General features: G+C 32.4%; 2 long non-coding RNA genes across 2 annotated transcripts in view; one reads left to right on the forward strand and one right to left on the reverse strand.

Moving 5' to 3' along the window:
• LOC114671927 (uncharacterized) overlaps positions 1-22,539 on the forward strand; it is a 554,342-nt gene that overhangs the window by 165,176 nt on the left and 366,627 nt on the right. The gene's annotated exons all lie outside the window — the stretch shown is intronic.
• Positions 62-22,539, reverse strand: part of LOC144333947 (uncharacterized) — a 56,055-nt gene continuing 33,577 nt past the window's right edge. Inside the window, exon 6 of the long non-coding RNA XR_013403092.1 lies at positions 62-362. This is a non-coding gene — a long non-coding RNA (uncharacterized LOC144333947). The remainder of the gene's footprint in view (positions 363-22,539) is intronic.

Consider the following 22,539-nt stretch of genomic DNA (forward strand, 5'->3'; position numbering starts at 1 on the left):
ATGACATCCCTCCTACCAACTAGCTGTTACTACAAAAATGCTACATACTGCAACATGGCTGAAAAGCACAGTCATTTATTCTCATGGATACAGATCAGTTGGGAATTGTTGGTGTCGGGTGGGTTTGGCTGTGTGACTCTACTTTGCACCTGGGTTTGGTTTGGCTGGGATTAACTAGGGAAGGCCATTTTCCGTGTGTTCATGATAGTATCCATGCTGAAGGAGCAGAAGCTGAGAAGGGGATCATAATTTGGCAAAGTGCAAGCCTCCCAAGGTCTAGACTCGGGATTGGAACATTGTCAATTTCTCCTCATTCATTAGCAAAAGAACATTCCTTTCTCCTGATTGTAATTCCAAGCCAACTGAAAGAAAGAGAAGAAATAGTAACTGAAATGTAAGCTTTAGTTATGGGCTAATTTAGCGCAATTATGTTTCACCCCTTTGTTAGGCTAGCTTAACTCATATGTTTCTGGTATCAGTAAAAAACTGAAGACTCAACTAATTGTGAGTTCTGATAAACTTCCGACACTCTACTACTGGGCTGCATATGCCAAATGTGTTCGCATACCTCCATTAGATTAACTACTCCTTTTAATCCTGGGGTGGGCCAAGAAGACACATTACAGAAAATTGGTACAGAAAGAAAAATAAGAAGTGAAAAATGAATTTTAAATAAAATAAACAATAAATATAATAAAAAAATAAAATGTGTAAAATAGATTAACATAAATGAATTTTTAATAACTGAATTTTTAAAAGAAAGAAGTAAAACAGAATAAGTGGTACAAAAAGAAAAGATATTTGGGTGATGAATAAAGTGGTGAGGCCCTGCTTTAAAGACTATGTCATGGTGAGGGTTCATGGATACATCCCTCTTGTAACATATAGTAAAGATATAAAATAGGTTTGATTGTTATTCTTACAGGCATAGAAGTAGAATAGTGTCCACAACCTCTTTAATTCTTGGTGTGACAAAAGAAGTGTGCTTATTCTGGAGAGAATGTTACTGAATCCAACACAGTTAGCATTCCAGAAATCATACCTTCATAATGTTCAATATGTTTGTAGGGAAAAAGCCAATAACATCTATGTGAATATACAACAATGGAAGTTACTCTAAGGAGAGACAAATCATAGTATTTATTTTTAACTTGGGTAAAGCATGGGAGGAGAAAACAAGTGGAAGCCTTAAAAGTAGGTAAGAAAAAGGAACAGAAATGTTAAAAAAAACTTTTCAAAAACTGGGCAAAGTCTAACATCGCAATTTAGAATTTCTATGTGTCCCAGACACAGGACAGTATGCATCTACCTGCCAGAAATTTCCATAGGCTTTCGTAGCATTCTCCTGAAAGACACAGGTGCAAGAAAAGAGATCTAAGACTCCCTTCATGGTACTGATATTCAGGACTTTCCAATGTTTGAGGGTAGAGGCAATATACTTCGAAAACATACATCCATAATTCGCTTGTATGTAAGGTGAAGATTGTAGGTAAGATGAAGAAATAACTGGTTTATAGGCATAAAACCTGCCTGTGCCCTTGCCCCCTACCTGATACCAATTAATTGTGTGCTGCCTTTGAGGAAGGGTAGAAAATGTACTCACTCCATCAGAACGTTTTATTGACACTAGATTATAAGACTCTGCTGCTTGTGTAGCAGAAACATGCTTGCTCGTATCTCCAAATCCCTGCTGATTCAAGGCAGAGTTATCCTGCCACAGGTAGGAAGCACAGGAAAACAACCTGTGCTAAGTAGCAGTATGCTGGCTAGAGTCTGGAGCTCATTCCATCTCTCAGTCTATTTTTGGCAAGTCTGTGAGCTAAGAATGCTTTTTTACATTTTATAATTGTTAAATTAGCATATGTGACTAAAAGCTTAAAATACTTACGATCTGATTATTTATAGAAAATCTTTTATAGCCTTGATTTACAGCTTATAATTAATAATAAGCATTTTTTTCCCCTGAGAAATAGGCAGGAGTGTTATATAAGTGTTGTTTCCAAGTTATGGGTACACAGTGCCTACCTAAGACTGAGTCTAAAGAAAAGAGAACTGAGGAACTCCTATGAACTCACTATGAATATTGAATCAAGTAACACGCACCAATGGAGAAGAGAGATGTCTTTTGTGATACAGGTGTGCGTAGTCCGCTGATCTGAGGATGAATTGGGGTACTGAGAAGAACTCTTCAAGCCCTCTAGGCCTCATATCGAGCGCAAGTAAGCAACCTAACCCCTTTTTATTGAAGTTACTACTGTTCACACAATGACCTTGAAGCAAATGGTACATTGAAAGTCATCACACTAACATAGTCAATCCTCACTATTTGTGGCTTCTTTGTTTGCAAATTCATGACCTTGAAGCATATGGTACATTGAAAGTCACTACACAAACATAGTCAATCCTCACTATTTGTGGATTGTTTGCAAATTCACCTGCAGCTAAAATTTATTTGTCATTTCAAAGTCCATGCTTGTAGCACTTTTATAGTTATTTGTGAATTCACAGAGGAGTGAAAAATTTAAGTTTCTTGATGCACACATTCCCAGATGAGGTCGAAGAGGGAACTATTCTGCTTTCTTGTTGCAGACCTTATATTGTAAATGCATCCTTTCCAAGGATTACTTAATAACACAGTTTTTTTATTCTTATTTTTATTTTGGCCCGTAAGTATTGTGCTAAAGTGTTTAGTGTTTGGAAGCACAAGAAGGCTAGGATGTGCCTTACAGGGAAAATGCCTATGTTAGATTCTCTTTGTTATATTAAACAAGTTGTCTTTACACAGGGAAACAAACAAAACAAAGTTATATATTGATTGGTTAATAAAAGTATTGTAACCAGAAGCTCTCAGGAACTTAGATCTGTATTTTTCCTAGAAGCAATGGTTCAGTGTCTGGAAACATTTCAGAACATAACTACCACAGATAATGATTAGTGACTATACAAAATAAACCAATTCCAAATCAGCTACAGATTTACAAGATTCCACCCCAACACTGATATTCAGACAGAAGAAAACACATGTTAAACAGAAATATTATTTCCAGTATCTGTTCTTTTGCACACAATGTTTAGAATTAAAATGGAAATAAGGCTATTCACAAATGCAAAAGAACTACAACCTATTATTAACAGATATCATAGAACGAAAAGAGACACAGAGATGTCTATCAGATGTTCTATCAGAATGAAAACAAAAATAACTATGAAAAATGTGTTAAATAATCTTGATAAATAAGACAACATATTTGGAAGACACTAGGAATTTCAGAACTATAAAACAGAGTAAAACTGAAATGGCAGAAATGAAAAACACAATTATCAAAGGTGAAGAATTCCTTTGATGGGATTATTACCAGAACTGACAATGAAGACTAGTATACCAGTTGACGTGAAGATAAACAAATATAAATTCTCCAAATTGTAGCACAAGTGAAAAAAGAACAAAGTATCCAGCACCTATGTAAGGATATAAATGCTCTGTACAATATTTAACAATATAAATGGTCTGTATGATACATACACATAATTGAAATACTGAAAGCAGTGCAAAGTGAGTAAAAGAGAGAGAAATACATAATCAATTTGAAAGAATTATAATTTTGCAGGTTTCATGAAAGTAAAAAACCTAAGTGTGCCTGAAGCTCAGAGAAACACCAGTCGGATAAAATGATAATAATAACCTACTGTGTTATAGTCTAATTTCTGAAGACTGAAGATATAAAGAAAACCTTGAAGGCAGCTAGAGAAAAACAAAATATCACATATTATCTAACTAGGATTAAAATGAGAGCAGACTTTTCCTCAGAAACTATGCAAGTCAGAGAAGTAAATCCTGGATAATCTCTAAAGTACGGGGGGAAAAAATAAGTTTCAACCTAGAATTACATTCCCAGTGAAATAACTTTTAAACATGAAGACAAATAATTCATTTTTATATAAACAAAAAGTGGGTATTTACTGACAGAAGGTATATACTATAAGTATTGTTAAAGGCACTTCATCTGGCAGAAAATTATGACACCTTATAAAAATCAAAATTTATGAAAGTAAATGAAGAACACAAAAATGTTATAACTGTGGGAAAATGTAAATAATTTTATTGGATTTTTAAATTGTATCTAAAGATAATTGAGTAAATAGAATAAAAAACTGATACTAATAGACAATATCTAAAACAAAATTGGCAGGAGAGTGATGCCAGCAAAATGGTGGATTAAAACTTTTCAGCAATTATCTCCTCACAGAAACATCAGTTTGAACAATTATCCATCCACAAAAATACTTTCACAGAACAAAAGGATGCAGATAAGATGTTACAGTAGTTAAGATTAACATGGAAATTAAAATTGATGTATTATAAATGTTAGAAAGAACAGTTTCAAATTATCTACATCATTCCTCTCACAAGCCTGGAAAGCACAGTATGGAGAGAGATATCCTTTGCATAAATAAAGGAGAGTGAATTGAGTATATGATTTCATTGTAAACGCAGCATCAGGCCTACCACAGAAAACCTGGGGACAACAGCAGCAGAAGACACATTCTTCTTAAGCAAGTATGTAACAACCTCCGTGATACATCATATGTTAGGCACTAGAACAAGTCCCAATAAACTTAAGAATATCAGAATCATATCAAATATCTCTACCAACCACAGTGCAAGGAAACTAGAATCAGTAACAGGTGAAAAAATTAAAAATTTATAAGTATGTGAAAAATAAACAACATATTATTGAACAACCAGTGGGTTATAGAGGAAATCAAAGCAAAATTTTAAAAATTATTGATAGAAATGAAAATGGAATCACAACATATCAAATGCAGCAAAAGTAGTTATAAGAAGGAACTTTAGAGTGATATATTCTCACATTAAGAAAAAGGAAGGATCTCAAATAAACAATCTAACTTTAAACCTCCAAGAAGCAACTTAAAAAATTAAGTCAGGAGTTAGCAGAATAAAAGAAATAACAAATATCAGGGAAAATACAAATAAAATTGGAAGTAGAAAAAATATAAATAATCAACATAACTCAGTTGGTTTTTTGAAAAGATAAACAAAATTGACAAATTTGAGCTTGACACACCAAGACAAAAAGAGAGAGGACTTGAGTCAATAAAATTATTAATCAAAGAAGAGACATTACAACTCATGTAAAAGAAATACAAATAATTTAAGACACTGCTGATGAGAATTATATGTGGGCAAATAGGATAACCCAGAAGCAAGAAATAAATTTCAAGAAATATGCACCCTGCCAAGACTGAACAATGAAGACATAGAAAATCTAAACAGTTCAATAACGAGTGAGGATATTAAATCAGTAATCAGAAACCTCACAACTACCAAAAAAACCCTCAGAACCTGATAGCTTCAATGCTGAATTCTACTAAACATTTAAGTAACAAGTAATACCTATTCTCAAACACTTCCAAAAACCTCAAGAGGAGGAAAAACTACTAAAGTCATTTTAGAAGATCGCCATTACTCTGTCACAAAAGCCAAACAAGGACACCACAAGAAAAGCAAACTACAGGATAACATCTCTGTTATCATTGATGCAAACATTCTCAACAAATTTTTATAAATCTGAATTAAGTAGCACATTAGAAAGATCAAACACCATGATCAACTAGGATTTATCCCCTTGTGGTAAGGAAGATTGGACATATGCAAATAAATAAATGTGATATATCACGTTTAGAGAATGAAGGGAAAAATTATAGGATTATCTCAGTGGATGCAGAAAAAGCATTTTAAAACTTCATATCTTTTTATTATAAAACTCAACAAATTAGGAGTAAAAGGAATATACCTCAACACAATAAAGACCATATATGACAAATCCATAGATAACATTACACTCAATGATGAAAAGTTGAAAGGATTTTCTCCAAGATCAGAAACAAGACAAGGATGCCCACTCTTGTCCAATCAACCTAAGGGTCCATCAAAGGAAACATAGATAAAGAAAATGTATGTGTGTGTGTATGTGTGTGTGTGTATGTGTGTGTGTGTGTGTCTGTATTTGCAACAACATGAATACACCTAGAGAACATTATGTTAATTAAATAAGCCACACACCAAAAGATAAATCTCATACTGCATTATTTCACTCATATGTAAATTCTAGCAGAGAGAAACTCATAGAAACAGAAGGCAATGGTAGTTTCCAGGGATTGGGGGCAAGGGAGTGAAATGGGGAGATGTTGGCCAGGTGGTACAAACTTTCAGATAGACAAGAGAAATAAGTTTTTGGGGTTTACCATGTAACATGGTGACCATAGTTAATATGTATCATGTACTTGAAATTTGCTGACAGAGTAGATCTTAACAAGTATATGTTTACAAAAAGTAAACAAAGTATGTGATGTGATAGATATGTTAATTACCTTGATTGTGATAATAATTTCAAAATATATATGAAGACATTCCATGTTACAAAACACAAGCATAGAATAAAAATAGCTGTAAGACCTGCTTACTGTAAGAAAAACATGTGGCAGAAGTTGAAGACAATGAGAAGAATCATAATACCTGGAGTTATTAGCAGGTACTTACCACAAAACATGGAGGGTCTGTCTGGGAACAGCAGTAAAACCACAGATCTTTAAATTCACATCAGAGGATATGAGGTTGACTATGATACGGTTTGAAAATGCTCAAGAAATCTGAGTCTAAGAAACTTTCAAAACCAATCATTTAAATATCCTTTCTACAATAAAGAAATATATCAGAACAAGGACAAAGAAAAGGGGAAGTGCAGTTAAAGTGCAACAAGAAAACAGTGGAGGCAAATTTCAGAGAGTAGGAGGGAACATTTTGTCATTTTACAATAAGAAGAGAAGAAAGAATTGTCAAATTATGCACACAGAAAGATTACTCTGATATGTCTTTCCCTACTAAAGGTACAAAACTTACGTATAAAAATTGTGCGACCATAAAGGACTGTGTTTAAATCTCTCATATGTTTACTCTGCATTATTGTAGGAATCAACATAATGATCCAACAGTAAATGAAAGCATGCTCAAATACAACTCTGCAAACTAGTAAAAATAGTTTCTAATTTTACAAAATAAGTTCAAAGAACTTTAGGAAATCTAGGTGTATACTCTGATTCACCAAATAAAAAAAATCAAAGCAATGAAACAGTATAAATATCAGTATAATGTAATAAAATCAGTGTTATTGTAAATGAGTTTATTACTACTGTCTTATTATTCCTAAAATAAATTTAACCACACTTAAAGCTACATACTGAGAGGGCACACCGCTTACCTGCAAAATCAAAGCAGATTAGCCAGCCTTGAAATATATTCTAGTAATCACATTTGTGATTGAAAGAGAATGAAAAAAAAAAATTATGAGTGTTCAAATAAAGACAATGTCACTTATAAGAAAAAGAAAATTGAGGATTCAACAATTTTGACAGAAATGTCCAATTTCAGTGAACAACAGAAAATATAAATATGTGATATAGTCAAGGGTTATAATTGTACAAAGATTTATACTCGGTAAAACATGACTTCAAATATAAAGGCTGGGAAGAACTGTTACTAACATAAGATAACTCAGATAACATAAAAGTGAAACTTTTCTTAAGAATCAGCTAGAAACTTCGGACAAACACAATAATGATGAGAGATTAAAATAATGGTGGTGCACATTAAATACATTTTATAGAATTTATAGAATCAAGGCAATGTAATGGCCAACAGGGAGACAGAGCAGTATATAATGGATATATTCTTTCCTAATGTATGTATAAAAAATGGTGTGAGGTATGAAAATCACACATACAAAGTTAAGTGAGCCCTCTAAGAGCCTTAAAGAAGTATTAACTAAAAATAACAAGATCTTAAATGAGTTGTTGGAGGTAAGGGCAGGGAAAGGGAATAAGAGGCTACTAGTTAATTTTAATATTACTCTTAATGGAATAGCAATGGAAAATGGATTTCTCATCAAAAGTAAAAGATAAAACACTTATATTATCCTTGAGATAATAGTACAAAGGTAAAAGAAAAAATTTTTTAAAAACCTTCATAGAGAAAAATTATTGATATATATGTGTATATGTGTGAATGTGTGTATATATACATAGAGAGAGAGAGGAAGGGAATATTTTTTCACAGGATTACATAGGTAGAAAATCTTTATTACAAAATAGAAGACAAAAGGCCAAAATATCTAATTTCTGTCTTTGTTCATTTACAAATTTAATGTAATGCTAACAAAAATACTAAGGGATATTTTTCACTTATCAAATGGGCAATATCCAAAAGTTTGATGACATACTCTCTTGAAAATCCTATGAGAATATAGTTACTTGCAAAATTGCTGTTGTAAACTAAAAATAATACAACCCCAGTTTCAAAACCCTCATTTTGAAAGACATCACTCGAAACCACTCTGCAAATAATAAATTTCCTTGAACTCATCAGAAAACTGAGGTTGTACGGCAAGCGACCAGACTGAAGAATGAAATGTGGTAAGATTATAAGGTTTTGAATTTAAAACGATTGTCAGAGGTCAGAAGATTATATTTTACTAGGGGGAAGAAAATAGGTGTGCCTAAAGGAAATGTATTTAAAGTGATTTTTCTTCTCTCTCTCTTATTTATTGATTTTGGAGAGGAGGAAAATGGTCCAGAAACAACACCTGGTAGGAGAGAGAGAACTAATTTCATTTCCCTAAAGTGGAGAAAACACATTATTTTAGCTAACCCCTATTAAGGGATTCCAGAACATAAACAAACATTGGACACCCCGTAAAATTTGAATATCAGATAGATAAGAAATATGTTTGAGACTTATGTTCCGTATAATAACTGGGATATTCTTATATGAAAACAATTATTCATTGTTTTATCTGAAGTTCAAATTTACCTAGGCACTCTGCATTTTATCTGTCAACACTATTTAGGAAAAATGTGATTAATTTCACAAAAAAAATCATGTAACTACTCATTTATACTATGAATTGTCACTCAGAAGCTTGGCATTTGAGTAATTTTTTAAAACTATATTGAGAGCAAAAATGATGTGAAGAGATAATATACAGGAATCTTTGTTTGCAGGTTTTTTTTTTTTTTCTATTTCTCCTGTTGTATCATGAGTTTATGTTCCTATGCAACTTTATAATCCAACGTGTTACTTAAAAGACAAAGATGTCATAAATATATTTAGTTAGATTAGTATATTATGTAAGGTTCATTGGGTTGCTGGAGAACTCGAGAATCATGACAAATTAAGCTCTTTGGCCATGTACAGAAGTAGAGGGTAGAGTTGATAGATGAGAAGGAAGCAGCTGCAGATTCTAACTTCATTTCTCAATTATATTCATTTTTCTTAGTGGCATAATGAGTATCTAGGGAATGCCTAATGCCAAGAGTGGAAAATAAGTAAAGTAGAGGAAGCGTAAGATGAAACAAAAAGATCCAGAAAAGCCACATGCAACCTGAAGATATAACTCACTATTTTGACCCTCATAATCAATATACGGTGAAATAGAGCATTAGCAAAGGAGTGGGTACCCCTAAAACTTCCTTCTCCATTTTAATAGGCTGCTGTAGACTTTCCAGAAGTAAATTATGTTTTAACCAGAATTTAAATGTTATGTTCCATACTATAGTTATATTTCTTTCTAATTATAGTATATATTTAGAGAGAAATATGTATGATGGTTTTAATTGTGTTAATTGTTTGGTTTAGAGAGGGCAAGACCTAAAGGATATCGCATAGTGGCTAATATTGCTAGCATAACTTATTTTAATTTTAATTTACCCTCTCTCTCTCTTTCTCTCCCTCTCCTTCCTCCTTATTCTCTCCCTCCTCTTCCTTCAGATTTTCAGAAAACATGCTTTAAAAGAGAGATTATCATTGCTTGCTATAAAATTCTGGTCTTTAATTGACTCAAGCTTCACTACAAAAACGCATAATCAATGTGCCCAAACATGATTATGCCTGCCTAGTTGCAGAATGCAACCCTTAAAGTAAGAAGAAAACATTTTTGTGTTCCTAATGGTTAGTTCATTAAGAAATACTCAATGGCTGAAGAGTTGCTGACAAAAGTACTGAAATCTTATAACACTATATCCCATTAAAAAACATTCAGCTCCCTAACAGCTTTGAAATTTTTAAACAACAGAATCATGGTCATGCTTATTTGCTACAATTATTTGTAAGTCCATGGTAAAATAGAAAGCTTCCTGGATCTGAAAAGGAACATTCTTAGAATGATACTAAAATGATCTTAGGTTTCTGTGTCCACCTCCCTGGCCTGGCCTTGATTCAGTTGCACATGGAATCCCTCACAGTGTTTCTCTGTGGATCACATGATCAATAACTACTTATATCAAACAGTGTTGTTCCCCGCAGGCCCCCAGAGATGGAGTCTCGCTATGTTGCCCAGGCTAGAGAGCAGTGGCGCAATGTGGGCTCACTGTAAGCTCCACCTCCTGGGTTCACACCATTCTCCTGCCTCAGCCTCCTGAGTAGCTGGGACTACAGGCGCCGGCCACCACGCTTGGCTAATTTTTTTCATATTTTTTTAGTAGAGAGGGGGTTTCACAATGTTAGCCAGTATGGTTTTGATCTCCTGACCTTGTGATCCACCCGCCTCAGCCTCCCAAAGTGCTGGGATTATAGGCCTGAGCCACCATGCCCGGCCCAGTGTACTATTTTTAGTAGGGTTGTTTTCTTACTGGGTTTTGACAATTCTTCATATGCTGTTATGAGATATAATATAACTTGCAAATATTTTCAACCAATCTGTGGGTTTTAATTCTTTTACAGTCTGATTTGAAGAGGAAAATATTTTAATTTGAAATCCAATTTACCAATATGTCATTTTATGGATTGTATTTTTGTAGTTACATCATAGAAATTTTAGTCTAACACAAAGTCACAGAAGTTTTGTTCTGCCACCACGCTGTGCTCGTTTTGTGTATTTTTAGTAGAGACGGGGTTTCACTGTGTTAGCCAGGATCGTCTCTATCTCCTGACCTCGTGATTCGCCCCCCTTGGCCTCCCAAAGTGCTGGGATTACAGGCGTGAGTCACCGCGCCTGGCCCAGTGTTTTACTTTTGTCTTTAAACTTTGTTACATATTTTTACCCAAATATTTTGTGAAGTCCTTAGAAATAGTAAGGTTTATTTTTAATCATGTATTTTCCATAATACCTACCACTTTCTATGTAAATTTATATGTGAGTCCTTTCTCAGCAGTTACTTATTTAAGCTCTGTTGTTAGGTTACATGCATTACATCAATCACTCTTTCTTAAAATAAGAGTATTATCACTTTCCTCTTTTTCTAGATGTGTAAAGTGAGATTTAAAGAAGTTTTGTATCTTTTAGAAAATCACACATACATTGAATGACACAGTTACTATTTTAAGAACTAGGGGTATTTAATTTCCCAATTGAAATAGAGATGAGACACTATGCAATCCTGCCCCTCTATATCTTAAATGCCAAATAATTAGTGAACTATCAATTAATGTGATGTTTCAAAGTACAGACTCTCATGAGGCAGATAATAATATTCTAAAAGAAGTGTGAACTTTTTATATTCTTTGTTAGCATAAGTATCTATTGAAAATAATGTGGGGTTATGGGTTCCAATTTAAACTTCTGATTTTGTGTTAAATGATTGTGCATGTATTAAAACCCACTCCAAAATAGTGAAAACTCAAGAATAGCTATAGTCCTGTGGCGGGATATTTTAGGAAAATAATAATATAATAATAATAGTAATGCCATGTCTCAGAAGCAATCTATTGTTCCATTTATGGATTGGAATAGACCTAGTGCTTCTCAATGTGATTGTGCAGAAAAGGCACCTGGGAGGCTGACATAAGATTCCAATTCATGGGCTCTACTCCCAAATTCTAATTCAACACATATTGGAATAACTCCATACATATGCATTTAAAAAAAAAAAAAAACAGTTTATTCTAATGTAGAAAAGTCAACACTCAAAATATTCACTCAGCTTGTTGCAACCACATTCTTAAATGAGATAATCACTTGACATTGCAGCAATATTACCTTCCATTTCTCCTTTAGAAAAAATGGGAACTTCATAATGGTTAAAGAACAAACATAAATTCTCAATGAAATAATGAATGGATGTAAAAGTATTAGATAAAAGATCAATAATTTTAAGTTACTCTGGTAGTTAACAATAAAAACAGTATGAACAATAATTTAAATAATTTTAAATGCTTAAATTATAATTGAATGCAAAACAAGATTTTTGGAGATAGTTAATTCATAATAGCATTGCATTTTATATGCTTTAAAAGCAATGTTTCCGTCACATATTTTTCACTTGTAATTGTCTTTCTGTTACATTTTAATTGTCTCTTTTATACACTGTATACTGTAAGGGAATACCAAAATGTTTAATGCATGATCTTCAGCTATCTTGTTTATTTCCCTTATGTAAGCAAATCCCTCTCAAATAAATCAAAATGTAGCAATATCTTTAGGTGTAGTTATTTTTATGACATTCTGAGGATTTCTCAAGTTCATGAGCTCTTTTTAAAATAAGTCAGAAAGTGGAAGTAATCATATGAAAGGCAGGTTAAGAAAAGAAAATTTAATAAATATAAAATTTTAAAACTCTTATATCAAGTAGGCATAACTTATTTTTTTTTCATTAGGATTAAAGTTGACCCTGAGAATAACTAAAAATAAACAAATAAAAATACCTATTGAACACTTAGAATGTGCCTGATACTTTCTTGAAACATACTAACAAGTTCATCACAACCCTGAGGTAGGTATAGGGGAGAAACTGGAAAAGACATTTATAAGTTACTTTTACAAAGCCACATATTAAATAATATAGTTGAAGATTAAAAAGACAGATTAAGCTTATCTTAAAGAACATGTTTTTACTGTGCTATAAAATCCTGGGGTGGGGGGTTTGGAATTATCTTAAATCTTAAAAATATGTAACCTACAAAATTAGATTAAAATTATTTAGTTGGTGGCTGTGATGTATAACGATGAAAGATTCAAATAGTTTATTTTAATGGGATAATTTATCAACTGTGATAATCCATTGTCTAAGACACTTAAGAATATGATCTATAATACAATTCTAGATATGTAACCATAGGTAAACAAAATACACAAAAAGCATAAAATGACTGTTAATATTCTTCTTTGCCATCAATATTTTGCATTACTTAACTGTATATGCAGTAAAGCATAAAAATCTGAGTGAATCATAATCATTTCTTTATGAAATATTTTTGGCATTTGAAAATCTTGCAATGAAGAAATCAGACACCAAAGTCCAAGCAATTTATCTTACCATAGATAAATGTATAATACATGTGTACTTGATAAGAAACATTAATCAGAGTTACCAATTAAGATAGTTTCACATTTTAGGTATTATCACAGAATACCTCCTTCACGTGGTTCATAGTAAAACGTGGGAGAGATATTTTTAAAATATCTAAAATACATATACTTTTTTCAAAAAGAAAAACAAATGCCTCTCGTAATGTGAAAGAGAAACCAAATCCATAAACAATAAGAAGACAGAAGCCCCAGGCCTACTGCCAACCAGTTTTCAAACTAATGTTGATGTCAGGGAGCTGCATTTGGTGTGGCTATAAGGATCAAAATTCCTTATCATAGAGGAGTGGATAAAGGATGTTTGAAGGGACAGACACAAAGACAGCCTAATAATAAACAGGATTTTTAAAATACTGCAACTTTTTATAAAACCTTTAAAAATGTCTTTGTTACTCAACTAGAGTTTCATGTATAATTTCTAATTTGAATCTCTTGCCTTGTATCTGCCAGTGATTGTTTTTTACCCCATATGACTGAATTTGACCAGAGGTCACCTACTTACTCCTGACAGAATCAGACATAAACAGTTTTTTTGGTTGAATACAGTAAAGAGGGAATTGGGGAGAGAAAATGCTGAGGACAGAAGGAGAAAAGAGGTCTTTTCCTTTGCCATGATTGCGTGTGTGTGTGTGTGTGTGTGTTTTAAATGAACCAAAAGAATAAAACTGAAAGCATTTATAAACACATTATTAAGTAAAAGATTCCTGGGTAAAAATAAAATTGAAGTGGTTGACTCAAAGATGACATCAAGCACCATTAAAAATGCATAAATCAAGAACAACCAGACAGAAGATCAACACAGAAATCAGCACTTCTATTTAATATAGTAATGAAAGTCCTAGCCAGAGCAATTAGATTAAAAATAAATAAATAAAATGCAACCAACAGAAAAAAAAAAAACATAAAATGGTATCTTCAAAAGACATGATGTTATTCACAGAAAATTCTAAAGAACATACACACACACACTCACACACACAAACCAATTAGAACTAATAAATGAATTCAGAAATGTTGGATGATACAAAAATCAATACAAATAGCCGCATTTCTATACACTAACTGTAAACTATCCAAAAAGCAATTAAGAAAGCAATGTCATTTATAATAGCATCAATAGAACAAAATACTAAGGAATAAATTTAGCCAAGGAGACAAAAGACTTATGCACCAAAAATTTCAAAATATTGTTGAGGAAAATTAAAGAAGACACAAGTAAATTGGAAGACAGTACATGTCCCTGGATTTTCCATGGATTTGAAAATGGTCTTGTTAAATTATCTATACTATCCAGATTGATCTACAGATTCAATGTAATGCCCATCAAAATTCAAATGGCATTTTTCTGTTTGCAGAAATAGGAAAAGAAAACTAAAATTCTATGGAACCTCAAAGTAGTCTCAATAACAAAAGCAATTTTGAAAAAGGAAAAGCCAGAGGTTTCACACTTCATGATATCAAAATACATTGTAAAATTGTAGTAACCAAAATAGTATAGTATTGTCATAAAGACAAATAGACCAATGGAATAGAAAATAGAGTCCAGAAGTAAATTCTTGCATACATGGTCAAATAATTTTTCAAGGGTGTCAAACCACACGATGAAAAAAGAATGGTCTTCTCAACACATTGTGCTGGGAACACTAGATATTCACCCACGAAACAGTAAAATTTGATCCTATTTTTATGCCACTTGTAAAAATTAACTAAAAATCAATTAAGAATCCAAATGTAAGACCTGAAACTATACAATTTCTAGGCCTAAATAAATGGGGAAAACTTCATGACATTGAATGTGACAACACTTTTTGGATATGACCCCAAAATCACAGGAAAGTAAAGCATTAATAGATAAATGAAAGTACATCAAACTTTAAAAGTTCTGCACAACATAGGAAACAATAACAGAATGAAAATGCATTCTACAGAAAGGGAAAAATATTTGCAAACCACATATCTGAAGAGGAGTTAATGTATAGAATATACAGTTTTAGCATCCCTTATCCAAAATTCTGAAATACAAAAAGTTTTAGTGAGCATTTCCTTTGAGCATTATGTTGGTGCTCAATAAGTTTCAGTTGGAGTATTTCAAATTTTGTATTTTTGAATTAGAGCTGACACTTGTGTTAAAAAGTTTTACAACTCAAAAACAAAACACTAGTAATCTAAATTATAAATAGGCAAAGGACTTGGATAGACTAGACTTTTCTCCAAAGAAAATATACAAATCACCAATTGGTATATGAAAAGATCATCAATATCACTGATTATCATGGAAATGCAAATGAAAACCACAATGAGATATCATCTCGTACTCTTAGGATGGTAAGTCTGAAACAATAATAACAAGAAAACAAAATAAGAAGTGTTGCCTAGTATGTGGAGAAATTGAAATTCTTATAAACTACTGGTGGGAATGTAAAATGGCATAGCCACTAGGGAAAATAGTATAGAAGTTCCTCAAAAAATTAAAAATAGAAATACTATATGATCTAGCAATCCCATCTCTGAGTATATATCCAAAAACTTAAAAACAGGATTTTGAAGACATATGTCTGTCAATGTTCATTGAAGCCTTACTCACAACAGCCAAGAGGTTGATGTCACCTAAATGTCCATAGACTGAGGAATGGATAAGGAAAATGTGGTACATATACATGTAATGAAATATTATTCAGCCTTAAAAAAGAAATCCTTTCATATTCTGCAAAGTGGATAAACCTTGAAGACATTATGGTAAGTGAAATAAGTCAGTTACAAAGAGAAAAATATTGCATGATTCTACTTACATGTGGATTCTAAACTAGTTAATTTTTTAGAAATAGGAAGTAAAATGAAAATTGTCAGAGTCTGGGGGGAAGTGGGGGATGGGAGTTGTTCAATGGAGTGCAATAAGAAAAGTTTTAGAAATCTGATACACCACAATGTGCATGCAGTGACACTTTTGTACCACACACTAAAAAATGGTTAAGTTGGGAAATTTTTTATTATGTGCATTTACCACAATTTTAAAAATACATAAGTAGTATGTAGAAGAAACATATGCTTGTCAAGTTAATGAAATTCAGAGATACAGAAAAAGTCCTTGAGGCAGCCGGGTGTGGTGGCTCAAGCCTGTAATCCCAGCACCTTGGGAGGCCGAGGTGGGTGGATCATGAGGTCAAGAGATCAAGACCATCCTGACCAACATGGTGAAACCCTGTCTCTACCGAAAATACAAAAATTAGCTGTGCATGATGGCATGTGCTGGTAGTCCCAGCTACTCAGGAGGCTGAGGCGGGAGAATTGCTTGAACCTGGGAGGCAGAGGTTGCAGTGAGCCGAGATTGTGCCACTGCACTCTACTCTGGCGACAGAACAAGACTCTGTCTCAAAACAAAAAAATAAATAAATAAAAGAATAGAATCCTTAAAGCAAGTATAAAAAAAAAAAATCAAATCAATTATAGGAGAACATAATCATGCCAACCTCCAAAGTAACATTCAGTTTTAAAATAGAGAGAGGCATACAGTAAAACTTACTGGAAAAGCAGGTATTTACATGAGAAAGGGAAATAAAACCAATGTTATCGATACAAAAAGGCACCAAATAGAAAAACAAGCAATGAGAAAGAAAGAAACAAACAAAAAATACACAAAACAATCAGATAACAATTAATAAAATGAAGGAAGTGTATCCTCACCAATCAATAACAACCTTGTAGGTAAACAGTTTAAATTCCCCCAAATAAATGCTATAGACTAGCTGAGTTAAAAAAAAAAAAAAGAAGAAGAAGAAGAAGAAGACCATATTGTACACTCCCTATGAGAAACTAATGTCACCTAAGAAGACACACATAGACTGAAAATATAAATGGACAATGACAATCCACACAAATGAAAACCAGTGATGTAAAAAGTAACTATATTTACATTACACAAAATAAACTTTAAATAAAAAAATATAGAAAAAAGCAAAGAAAGTTATGTAATGATAAAGCAGTCAATTAAAAAGAATATAATAATGTAAATATATATGTATTCAAAACTAGAGCACCCGGATACATAAAGCAAATATTATTAGAGATGAAGGGAGTGAGTGATAGACTCCAAAACACTAAGAGTAATGGACTTCAACACCATACTCTCAACATTAGACAGATCATTGTGACAGCAAATTCACACAGGGGAATCTAATTTAAACTGCACTATAGATCAAATGGACCTGAGACGTTTGGAGAACACTTCATCCAGAAGCTCCAGAACAGACATTTGTATCAGCACATAGAAAATTCTCCAAAATAGACCACTTGTTAGGCTACAAAGCAACTATCAACGAATATTTAAAAATCAAAATTATATCACATATCTCCTCAGACCACAATAGAATAAAACTAGAAATCAATAAAATAAGGAGGTTTCAAAGCTGTACACATGCATGAAAATTAAATAAAATGTTCCCTAATTACCACGGGGTCAAGAAAAAAATTAAGGAGAAAATTAAGCAGAAAAATCAAAAGATTTCTTGAAACAAATAAAAATGGAAATGCAAAATACCCAAACCCATGAAATACAGCAAAAGCAGTACTAAGAGGAAAGTTTATAGCAATAAATCCTTACATCAAAAAAGTAGAAATATTTCCAATGGACAACCTAATTATGCATGTCAAGGAATTAGAAAAGCAAGAACAAACAAAACGCAAAGTAAGTAGAAGGAACGAAGTAAAGATCAGAGCAGAGCTAAATGAAATAGAGATCGCCAGGTGCGGTGGCTCAAGCCTTAATCCCAGCATTTAGGGAGGCTAAGGTCTTAGGATTGTTTGAACCCAAGATCAGCCTGGGCAACATGGCAAAACCCCTTCTCTACTAAAAATACAAAAATTTGCTGGGGTGATGGTGCACACCTATATTCTGAGCTACCCAGGAGGGTAGGGCAGGAGAATCACTTGAACCCTGGACGCAGAGGCTTCTGTGAGCCAAGATTGCACCACTGCACTCCACATGAAATATTCAATATTCAACCAGAAAAAGAATAAAATCCTGTCATTTGGAGAAACATAGATGAGCCTGGAGGAATTTGTGTTAAACAAAATAAGGCTGGCACAGAAGGACAAATATTGTAGGTTCTCACTGATATACAGGAGCTTAAAAAGTTGAACTATGGAGGAAGAAAGTAGAATGGTGGTTGCCGGAGGCTGGAAAGGGTACGGAAGAAAGTGAGAATGAAGAGAAGTTGAATGAGTACAAAATTATAGTTAGATAGAAAAAACAAGTTCTAATGTGTGATAGCACAGTAGGGTGATTATAGTCATCGATAATTTATGGTGTGTTTCAAAATAGTTAGAAAAGAAAATTTAGAATGTCTTCAATCCCCAACAACGATAAATTCTTGAATAGATGGATATTCTAAGTGTCCTGATTCAATTATCACACATTGTATGCGTGTATCAAAATATCGTACATTCCCTATATATATGTATAATTTTAATGTATGAATAAAAATGGAACTAGTAGACTCAAATAAATTATACACCATGACTATGAGATATTTATCCCAGAAGCATAAGGGTATTTCAACATATAAAAACTAATATGTTATATAAAAAAATACATATAAAAACAAATACACATAAAAACTAATAACCTAATATATTATTGACATGAAGGAATAAAAAAATGACCATCTCAATGTAGAAAGCTATTTGACACAATTCAACATGTTTTTATATTACAAATACTTAGCAGAAAGGAGTACAATAAATTTCTTCAACCTACCAAAGAGCAATATAAAAAACCCACAGCTAACATCACACTAGATGGTGAAAGACTAAAGGATTATTATCTCTTAAAATCAGGAACAAGAGAATGATAGCCACTTTCACCATTACTACTCAACTTTATAGCCAGAACAATTAGGCAAGAAAACAAAATAAAAGTCATCCAAATTGTAAAGAAAGAAGTGAAACTATATTTATTTTAATGGAAAATGATTATGCATACATATATACATGGATGTATATATACGTACATATACACATGGATGTACAGATATGTACATATACACATACACACATGGATGTATACATACATACATATATATACACATAGGTGTGTATATCCATACATATATATGTAAAATCCTAAAGAACTCCCATACATACACACAAGTACACACAACTGCTAGTGCCAGAAAAATTAATTCAGCAAACTTGCAAGGCACAAAGTTAACACAAAAAAATTCATTGTGCTTTTGTATAGCAGCAATTAATCAAAACAGAAGTTAAGATCAATTTTATTTACAATAAAATCTAAAAAATAAAATACCTAAGGAAGTGTAAGACCTGTACACTGAAAGCTATGAAACATTCCTTAAATAAATTAAGGAAAACCTAAGTAAATAAAAAGATGCCTTGCATTCATGGATTGGAAGGCTTACTATGGTGAATATGTTAATACTCAAACTAATCTATACATTCAAGGAAATCCCTATCAAAATCCCAACAGACATTTTTTCTTTTTTTGTTTTTCTTTTCAGAAATGGAAAAACTGATCCTGAAACTCATACAGAACACCAGGTACCTCATGTAGTCAAAAGAATCTTGAGAAAGAGCAGTAAAGTTTGAGGACTCACTTCCCAATTTTAAAATACACTACAAATCTACCACAACAGTGTTGTACTAGCATATAGAGCCCAGAAATAAACCCACATACTTTTGACAAATTAATTTTTGGCAAGGGTGCCAAGATTAATCAATAAGCAAAAAATAATAGACAAAAAATAATCTCTTCAACAAATACTGCTCAGAAAATGATATTCAAATGCAAAAGAGTAAAGTTGGACCCCTACTTTACACCATACACAAAAAGTAACTTAAAGTGGATTATATCTAAACAGTAAAGCTTTCAGAGTAAAACACAGGGGTAAGTTACATTTTATTGATCTTGTTCAGGCAATGGATTTTTAGATCAGAAACGAAAAACATGAACAACAAAATAATTTTTAAAAACCTAAATTTGACTTTATTAAAAATGAAAATGTGTATTAAAGGAAAATATAAAAAAGTGAAAAGACAACCAACAGGGTGGGAGAAAATTTTGGTAAGTCATATGCTAATAAGTATCTAATATCCAGAATATATAAGAAACACTTATAATTCAACAATAACCACACACACAAAAAAAGCCCAATTTAGAAATGGGCAAAATACTTAAATAGACATTTCTTCAAAGAAGGTATTAAAATGGCCAACCAACACACAAAATGCTGCTCAGCACAATTAGTCATTAGGAAAACACATATCAAAATCATATTGAGATACTACTTCACAATCACTAGGATGGTGATTTTTCTTTTAAAGAAAAATACCAAATGTTGATAAGAATGTGGACAAATTGGAACTCTCATGCCTTGATAGTGGGAATATAAAATGCTGCATCTACTATGGAAAATAGTGATTCTTCAACCAGCTTAACATGGAATTATCTCATGACACATACTCAAAATAATTCAGAAGACATTTAGACAAATATGTGTACACGAATGTTCATAATAATACTATTCACAATAGCTCAAAATGGCAATCCACTCAAATGTCCATTAATAGACGAATGAATAATCAGATTTTGGTGTATATATATACAACACAGTATTGTTTAGCCATAAAAAAGAACAATGTCCCAAAACGTGGTACAACTTGGATGAATCTCAGAAGCATTAGGCTAAGAGAAAGAAGAGTGACACAAAAAGTTACATATTGCATTATTTCATGTTATTATATGTATTGAATGGGTAAATCTATAGCGACAGAAAACAGATTAGTAGATACCAGAAGCTTGGCTGCGGGAGGAATGAGAATTCATTGCTTAATGGGTATGAGTTATTTTTGTGGTTGATGAAAATGTCTTGTCACTAAACAGAGGTATTGGTTGCAGAACACAGCAAATTTACTAAATGCCACTGACTTGTACATTCTAAAATGGTTAGTTTTACGTTACAGGAAATTTTATCCTCAACCCTGTAAAAAGAAAAAAGATATATTCAGTAAGATCAGTATATATAGAATACAAGTCACTTACTATAAGAAAAAAAAATTGAAGAATGCCATTCATTTCCCTTCAAAAAACTCAATTTCTAGAGTTTCACAGTTAACGTTTACCAATTATTTAAATAATATATTTCTTTAGTGGTTGGATGTGTTCCAAAATATTTAAAAACAAGACATAGCCTTTGATAATTTCAATAACTAAATTATAATAACTTATTTCTGGTAATAGAAAATGGTTTTTATACATGTTGAACTTATATCCCGCAATGTTTCTATCTTTAAAAAGTTAAGTTGTTGATTCTTTTAGATTTTCTTTAGAGACAATCATGTCATTTCAAAGACAATTATTTCTTCCTTCTAAAATTATATACGTTTTATTTCATTTTCTTGTGTTACTGTATTGACTACGACTTCCTCATAATTTGAAAAAGCCATTCTTGATATGTCCTCCATGTTAGGAGGAAAACACCTAGTTTGTCATTATTAAGTATAATGTCAGCACAAGGATCACATATGAAACTACCTCATTTCTTATAAGATTCCTGTGGTGTTTGCACTACTAGCTATATTTTACAAATAAAATGAATAGAAACACAAAATTAAACATTAAGTATGTTTAAGTTATATCAATTGGTCCTATCTATACTCAATATCTGTGTCTCAATAGTGATAAACTGATCATCTGAAATGTCTATCTACATTCTTTTCAACATTAAAACAATTTTAAAACATCAAATGTGGCTGGAATATATTAATATATATTTATAGCATTATAATACTTGCTGATATTTACTTGGTTACCTGAAGAAGCACATCAGTTGGTTGCAGTTGATATCTGCCCTCAGTTAGCACATAGCATAGACCCTCCCATGCTGTTGGTTAAGTATATATGAATCCCTCACCACTGCAAACAATACATTTTTTTTCTATTATAAACTAATTTTTTAAGACTCAAATTAGCAACCTAACATCATACCCAGAGGAGCTAAAGAAAAAAGAGCAAACCAACCCAAGACTAGCAGAAGTCAAGAAATAATTAATATTAGAACTGAGCTAAAGAAAAATTGAGATGTGAAAAATTATATAAGAGATTAACAAACAATCAGAAATGACAAAGGAGACATTACCACCAACCCCACAG

The sequence above is a fragment of the Macaca mulatta genome, chromosome 13 (assembly GCF_049350105.2).
Source record: "Macaca mulatta isolate MMU2019108-1 chromosome 13, T2T-MMU8v2.0, whole genome shotgun sequence".
NCBI classification, from domain to species: domain Eukaryota; kingdom Metazoa; phylum Chordata; class Mammalia; order Primates; family Cercopithecidae; genus Macaca; species Macaca mulatta.